General features: G+C 43.8%; 1 pseudogene; it reads left to right on the top strand.

Annotated features, from left to right (window-relative positions):
* The first annotated feature begins 1,560 nt into the window (after positions 1-1,560).
* The window catches only part of LOC109374717 (WW domain binding protein 1-like), an 11,656-nt pseudogene continuing 5,295 nt past the window's right edge, over positions 1,561-7,921 (top strand).

The following is a 7,921-nucleotide window of genomic DNA, read 5'->3' as shown; positions in this document are numbered from 1 at the left end:
AAGTTCTAAACAGAGGTCATTGCGCTGAAGAATACAACAACTTAACTTAAAAAACTACACTAGAATGGGGTCAAATCAACAGCAGACTACATAAAGCAGAGGGAAGAATCTGTGATCTGGAAGACATGGTAGTGGAAATCACCCAAACAGAGCAGTAAAAAGAAACAATTTTTGAAACTGAAGATAGCTTCAGGCACTTACAGAACAATAACAAGCAGAACAAAATTAGCATTATACGGGTCCTAGAAGGAGAGGAGAGAGAAAAAAGGGACAGAAAGTTTACTTGAAGAAATAATGGCAGAAACTTCCCTCATCTGGGGATGGAAAGAGACACCCAAATCTAGACAGCTGGAGAACTCTAATTAAGATGATCCTAAAGAGATCCACCCCAAGTTCGTTTGATAATTAAAATGTCAAAGGTTAAAGATAAAGAGAGATTCTTAAAAGGAGCAAAAGAAAAACAACTTGTTACACAAAAGGGAACTCCTAGAAGAATATTAGCATATTTTTCAGCAGAAAGTTTACAAACCAGAAGGGAGTGACATGATATGCTCAATTTATTGAAAGCAAGAAACTTCCAACCAAGAATACTCTTCCCAGCAAGGTTATTATTATCAAAAATAAGAGTTTCCCAGGCAAGCAGAAAGGAGTTCACCACCATTAAGCAGATCTTACAAGAAATGTTAAAGGAATTTCTTTATGCTGAAAAGAAAGGGCACTAATTAATAACAACTAACATAAGTGTGTAAAAATCTTACTTGTGAAGGTAATGTATATTGACGGAATAAGACTAGCTAATTACAAAGCTAATATGAGGATTAAAAGACAAAAGTAGTGAAAATAACCATAATTACAACAATTAGTTAAGGAATACACAATAAAATAAAATATATATATAAAGTGAAACATCAAAAACATAAAACATAGGAGGCATAAAACATGTAGCTTTAAAATGTGTTCAAACTTAACTTNTATTTTGAGTTTTTCATATCATGTACAACATATTTTGGATTTTTCATATAATATTATATAATATGTGGTGCTTTGTGTCTGGCTCCTTTAACTTATCCTAATGTTTTAAAAATTCATCCATGTTGCAGCATGTGTTAGTACTTCATTTCTTACAAGAAATACTATTTCTTTAAATGGATATGCATTTAGTTTATTCATTTGTAAACTGATGGACATTTGTGATGTTTCCACTCTTTGACTCTTGTGAATACTGCTACTCTGAATATTTGTGTACAAGTGATTGTTTCAACTCTTTGGGGTATATACCCAGATATAGAATTGCTTGTTTTTATGATAATTTTATGTTTAACTTTTTGAGCAACAGTTTTCCACAGTAACGATCTCATTTTACATTCTCAATAGTAAAGTATGAGGGTTGCGATTTCTCCACACCTTTACCATTATTTTTTTTAATTATCATCATTCTAGTAGATGTGAAATGGTAATTATTAGTAGTTTTGATTTGAATTTCCCTTTAGAAATGACTTTGAGGAGGAAGAAAGAAGAAGGAAGAAAAGGAGATGGAGGAAGAACAGGAACAGGAGCGGGATGGAGAGGAGAAGGCTCCTGGTCGGCATGGCGCTCCTGCTCCTCCAGGCACTGCCCAGCCCTCTGTCAGCCAGGGCTGAACCTCTGCAGGATAAGGAAACTTGAGTGGTACCAACAACAACCAAAACTACATATTTGATACAGGGCACTGCTATGATAGTCTCAGTGCTGCAACTTTTATGGGAGTCTCGGTTCTTTTTGCTGATGCAGTGACAAATCAAAGGTCAGCAAGCTGTTTAGTATGCATCAGGGTTCTTAGTGATACATTCTCAGGGAAGAAAACAGGCCTAGCTTAGGTGGTGGAGAGAGACAGAGACAGAGACAAAGAGAGACACAGAGAAAGGTTGGCCTTTTGTCCCAAGGACTTATAGCTTACTGGGTGGGGTGAGGGAGTTACATATTGATTTGGCGGAAAAAGGTGGTGCATGCTCTCTGTTGACTCACATCCTTACTTTGTTCCAGACCACCTCTTGTCAACTGTTGTTGTAAAAACAGATACATGGGGCCGGCCAAGTGGCTCAGTTGGTTAAGAGCGCAAGTTCTGAGCAACAGCGTTGCCAGTTTGATTCCACATGGGCCAGTGAGCTGCCACTGAGCTGGCTGAGAGCATGTGCTCTTAGCAGCAAGGTTGCCGGTTTGATACCTGTATGCAATGGTGGGCTGTGCCTGCTTCCCCCTTCCCCCCTGCAGCTAAGATTGAACACAGCACCTTGAGCTGAGCAGCTGTGTGCTGCCAACGGGCAGCCAAATGGCTCAGTGTGCAACAAGGTCGCCAGTTCAACTCCCGCATGGGATGATGGACTACGACTCCCCCCACCTGCAACTAGATTAAAAGCGACAACTGGACTTAGAGTTGCACTTGTGCCCTCACAACTAAGATTGAAGAACAACAAGTTGACTTGGAGCTGATGGGTCCTGGAAAAATACAATGTCCCCCTTTTCCAATTCCCCAACACTGTTCACCTTCTCAATTCCCCAATAAAAAAATCTTGAAAATAAACAAAACAAATATGTGGCTGGAGGCAGTTAATCCAAGCTTTTTATGAGCTTTTCTGTAGGCGCCATGGATCTCCTCTCACTCTTACTCCTCCTTCTACATTTTTAAACTTCTACCTAACATTTACCTCCTGCAAGCATTAGAAACCCAAATCTTTGGGGACTTTGGGGTGACGACCGTTCTGGCTGCTTCCTGCTGTAAACGGATGTTGAGACTTCTATGGGTTCCTTCTGCTTGCTAACTATTGATCAGAGGAGGTAGAGGGAAGGGTCCATCCTCTGGCCCACGATAGGTGTCCGGAGCTTGGGGTCCCAGGAGTCAATAGTTGTTCATGATGAGCATTTGTCGCTTTATAGCTTCTACTCTAGAAGAGATAAATTTAGTTAGTAAGTTGATTATCATTGGTCTGAATAGTAATAATGGGATTTTCATCCAGGCCCTGGCTAATGGCAGACACCTTAGAATAATTAATGTCCTTTTTTTTTTTTTTTTTGNATGGACACTGAGAGGCTGTGACGCAACAGTGATGGTTTGGGGTCAGACAGCCCTGGTTTTGAATCTTTACACTGTCTCAAAAGGTCAAATAGGCCATTTGCAAGTAGCAATTCTCATCTCCCTGTATAACAAGAAGTTCTGATTATTCATGTTTGACTCTGACAACTGTGAGCCCCACCTCACTCACTTTCACTGCACACCTGGGTGACCATGAGCTCCTTCCCTTGGCAGCAGAACAACGTGCAAACCCTCTACCCCCACATGCAGGAACCTCACCCTGGACCCAGATCTAGACCAACAAAAAGTCAAAATCAACATACTTGTTTCACAGAGGACTGAACCTGATTCCTTCTACTCAGGGGAGCATTGCTGCTGTTTCCTGGATGAAAGAATAGCATTAGTTCATATCCAGTGGTATGTGAGTGTCATTCTGTCATCCATCCTAGTTCCTGGGCAGGCATCTGTACAGTAGGGGACTCAAAGCCCACGCAGTGTCAGCAATGCTCAACGAGCTGCCTCTACATCCCTCATCCCTGTGCTGCCCATTCTGAGTCGTCTCTGTCTGGGGATGAGTCTCGCATCTCAACTAGAACTGAAGCTACTGGGCAGGGACCAGGGGTTGCCTCAGTCACCACCATGTTCCGCGTGCAAAGGATGTTCAGGATCCCATGGTAAATAAGAGTCTACTATGTAACTTTACTAACAATTGTCACCCCAATAAACTTTAATTAAAAAAAAAAGAGTTTACTGGAAGTCCCATTGGTTGTATTCTCTCTGCCCAGTTCCCTGGATGCCAAGAAGACCCTGGCACGAGGCCTCACTGCAAGTCACAGACACAGTCTCAACTGGACCCAGACACCCCAAATCCCCACCAAGCCACTTCCATCAGTCCCAGGCCCGGGACCTCTGGAAGGGGCAAGTAGGACCTGATTTCAGGCACCCCTGAAACAAACCTCAAGTAAGACAGTCCCGTGGTGATGCTTCTGGCATGTGAAACAGACAAAACACTGCTCATTTTGTAAGTCACAGACTTCCCCTTAGCACCAGGTGCTAAAGAGGCTGAACTTCCTTCTGGTTGCATAGGGTGTTATTTCCATCTGGCCTCAGGGAGCCCCTTCCAGGGAAGAGGCAGAAATTTGGTGGAACTTCCTGTTTTCAGGAAGAATGTCAGGTATGCGGGCGTTGTGCTTGAGAAGGAGGGGCCAGAGGGCCCAACCTCCAGTGTCTGATTGGGTGGGGTAGAATGAGAGGAGCTTTGCTTTTCATTTTATTTATTTCTGTGCTACTGAGATTTACAAAGAGCACTTTTCACATATATAAAATAATGGAAACCCTCAGCTATGCCAAGATGAAAAGAATATAAGAACAAAAAATACAAAGGTTAAATATAAAACAATAAGTAAGATTAAAAAAATAATAAACAGACCCTTTTGACCAAAATATGTAAAATTCCCATATTTTATGAAAAAAAGAGTATTCAAATGACAGTGGGCAAAAAACAATATATTTGAAATTGCAGTGGTCATAGAATCTCCAATCACTATTTGACATAACATTTTTAATGTTTAATGTTTAATAAATATTTTGTGGAAAATGTTTTATGAGTTTATTGAGTTTTCGTGTAAAATTCATCTAACGTACAAAAGTACCTATACGAGGTGTTATCAAGCAATGCGGTGAATGTTTAAGTTTTAAAATATTATTACAGGGCTGGCGGAGTGGCACGTTGGTTAGGAGTTGGCTTGGGATGCCAGCCCTGAGTAGCAGGGTCCTGGTTCAGATCCCACATGAAGGCCAGTGATGCTGCCCTCTGCGGCTGGGATGGCGAACAGCAGCTCAACCTGGAGCTGGGCTGCTGTTGGTCACTGACGACAGCATGGGCTGGAGCCCCTGATGCAGTGGGCTGCCATGGGCTGCCGTGTGTGGCCTGCAGCCAGTATGAGCGGCCGGCAGCCGCAGAGAACTGCCATGAGCCGCCGCAAGCGGCAGTCCAGAGGCTTCTGACTGATCTGCCTCACCCGGGAAGAGCGCAGTGATGGTGTCAATAGGGTCCNAACTGAGCCACTCGGCTGGCCCTAATTAATGGCCTTTTGACAGCTGGCCTTGATCCCGCCTTAATACAGAGTAAGAAATGGCTTCTCTCCCACTTTTGGCAATTGCTATTATAATCCTATTCAGGGTCCATGGGTGGTACCACTGTTTCTTCTATAGGGTATTTGTTGTCAGACAGATGTAAATTGTTAGCAAGTTTTCTGGCCTCCTTAGTTACTTTTTACTGTTCAATGTATGACAAAGTTTGTCCTAGAACTATCATCATATCTTTCCAGGTCAGTTCATATGCTAAAGTAAGGTGTTGGAAAGCATCTACATATTTGTTTGGATTGTCTGAATAGTTCCCAAAGGCAGCTTTAATTTGCCTGAGCTCAGCGAGGGAGAAGGGTCTGTGTATTAGTTGAAGGCTGACTTTTCCTGCCATTTCTATCAGGAGCAAGAGCTTATTTGCTGGAGCAGCTTTTAGGGGCAGGAGAAGCAGGGGCCAGGTTGTGCTGAGGACCCTGGGTAGAGGGGTAGTGAAGAAGGCAGCGAAATGGCCTTCTATGGGATGTCTGGGGCTGGGGTTGGTTCAGTGAGCATTTGGGGATCAGTAAGCACTGCATTAGTAGGGCTAAGTTTACACTTTTTACATAAACCTCTATGGCCCCTCAAATAAAAAAAATACTTGTATATAAGGCATCTCTGACCATTTCCAAGACATTTACAAAAGAGGCTGAGCTGTAGAATTGTGTTCTAGTTCAGGGTTCCTTTAAGCAGCCAGACCTCCCCTTCCCCTAATTGGTATTGGGGCCAAGCTGTGTTACAAGACCAGATAGGGTGAGGGTTCTGTGAATTTTTGATAGCTAGGAATAATGGCCACATTCAGCAGGAAGCAGATACAGAAAAGAGACCCCTGTCCCTCAACTTCCCATAGAGATTTATGAAGATCACGCCTCTCAAGGGAAAATGAGGCAGGCAGTTAGAGATAGGAATGGGGTCTCCAAACTTTCCTGCTGTTCGACATTACCTGTGGAAAGTGCCCACCCAGAAGACCTCCCCTCCATGCCCAATCCTTTCCCTTATCCACTATAGCCATCAACCACTATAAGGAAGCTAAAGGGTACTAAATACCTAACTAGATTAGACTGGTCACTCACACCTGCACAGTAAAGGCTACAACAACCTTCACCTCACCTTAGCCTCATTATATCGTCATTATAATATCATACATATGCACGGAAGTTTATTGATATCATTATAATGACTGAATTCTGGGAAGGAACATGCACAGTCTAAAAGGATGAGATAATAGCCTCCTGTCGATCACAGGTGCCATTCAAGTGGCCCCACACCTAGGGAGGAATAGCCCATTCTAGAGAAAAGAAAACAAAAACTTCAAGTCCCCTCCAGTCGGCGCCTTTTTGAGATTCTCCGTTGCTCGGGCCCACTCCTATCTCTTTGGAGTATACTTTCGCTTCTAATAAACTGCCCTTTCACCACTGCCTTTTGGTGTCTTCTTCAATTCTTCGCTTGAGGTGCCAAGAACCTGACACTGTGCCGAGAAGGGCCTGCTGTCTGGAAACAAATAAACTGAGGAATCCGTGTGGTGGGTCAAAAGTGTGCTGTCTGTGAGGGGGGCTCCCAAAGGCCGTTATACCTTTAGTCATTCCCAACTCTACATAACTCGATGTCTTCCCTCGCTGTCCACCACTTATTTTTCATGTCCCCAGATGAGCCAGATTTACATTACAGTCACATGAGTTCCCTATGAGGCCCAAGCATGTCTTAGGGATTGACCCCAGGCACCTACTCACGTAGAGACATCTGAGAACTTAGACAGAAGGGAGGAAATGCCTCTTTGGTCTTCTGGAGCTCAGGCAAAACCTTAGCAATCATTTTAGTTTTTATCCTTGTTTCTACCTCCAAACATAGGCCTAGCATTTTTGAATACCCCTCCTCCACAATGTGGCATCTCTCTTGAACCCTGAAAGGGGGAAAGGCAAGAAAACCTTGCTAATCGGATCTGTACTCACTGTGTTGCAAATGTCTGGAGACAAAGGGTGCAATCCAAGTCAGGGAACCAAAATGTTATGGGAGTCTTGGTTTTTCTTGCTCGACACAGTGAAAAACCAAAGGTCAGCAAGCTGATCAGTATGCAAGCAGCGTTTGTTAGTGATATGTTTTCAGGAAAGATAACAGGCCTAGCCAAGGTGGGAGACAGAGGCTTAGGCTCCCGGTATTAGTAATATTGTTCTCTTCTCAGGGAAGAGGTGAGAGAGAGAGGCATAGGCTCCTGGTATCAGTAACACATTCTCAGGGAAGAATACGGGCCTAGGCAAGGTTGAATGCAGGGAGCGGGGGCTATGGGGGGTGAGGAGAGAGCGACAGAGAGACAGAGAGAGAGAATGTCCCCTTGTCCCAAGGACTTATACTTTGCTGGTTGGGTGACGGAGTTACATGTTGATTTATCAGGAAAAGGTGGTGCATGCTCTTCCGTGGGAGGGTGTGACCTCCTAAGGTGGGTGGAGGTCTGTTGACTCAGATCCTTATCTTACTCCAGACCACGTCTTCTCATCTGTTTTTGCAAAAACAGATACCCTGGCTGGAAGCAGTTAATCAAAGCTATTTATAAGCTCTTTCTGTAGGCACCATGGACCCCCTCCAACCCCTCCTCCGCCTCCTCCTACATTTTCTAACTTCTACCTAACACAACTACTACCGTGAAGACTGGTGTGGACCATCATCATCACCCTGAGCTGCTGCTGCGTCTGCCACCACCCACCAGCCAAGCACTGCCTCCAGGCCCAGCATTGGCAACATGACATTAACCTGATT

This window comes from Hipposideros armiger, unplaced genomic scaffold (assembly GCF_001890085.2).
Source record: "Hipposideros armiger isolate ML-2016 unplaced genomic scaffold, ASM189008v1 scaffold_859, whole genome shotgun sequence".
Classification (NCBI taxonomy): Eukaryota; Metazoa; Chordata; class Mammalia; order Chiroptera; family Hipposideridae; genus Hipposideros; species Hipposideros armiger.
The sequence above is the reverse complement of the archived record's forward strand: the minus strand, read 5'-3'. Positions and strand labels throughout refer to the sequence as shown.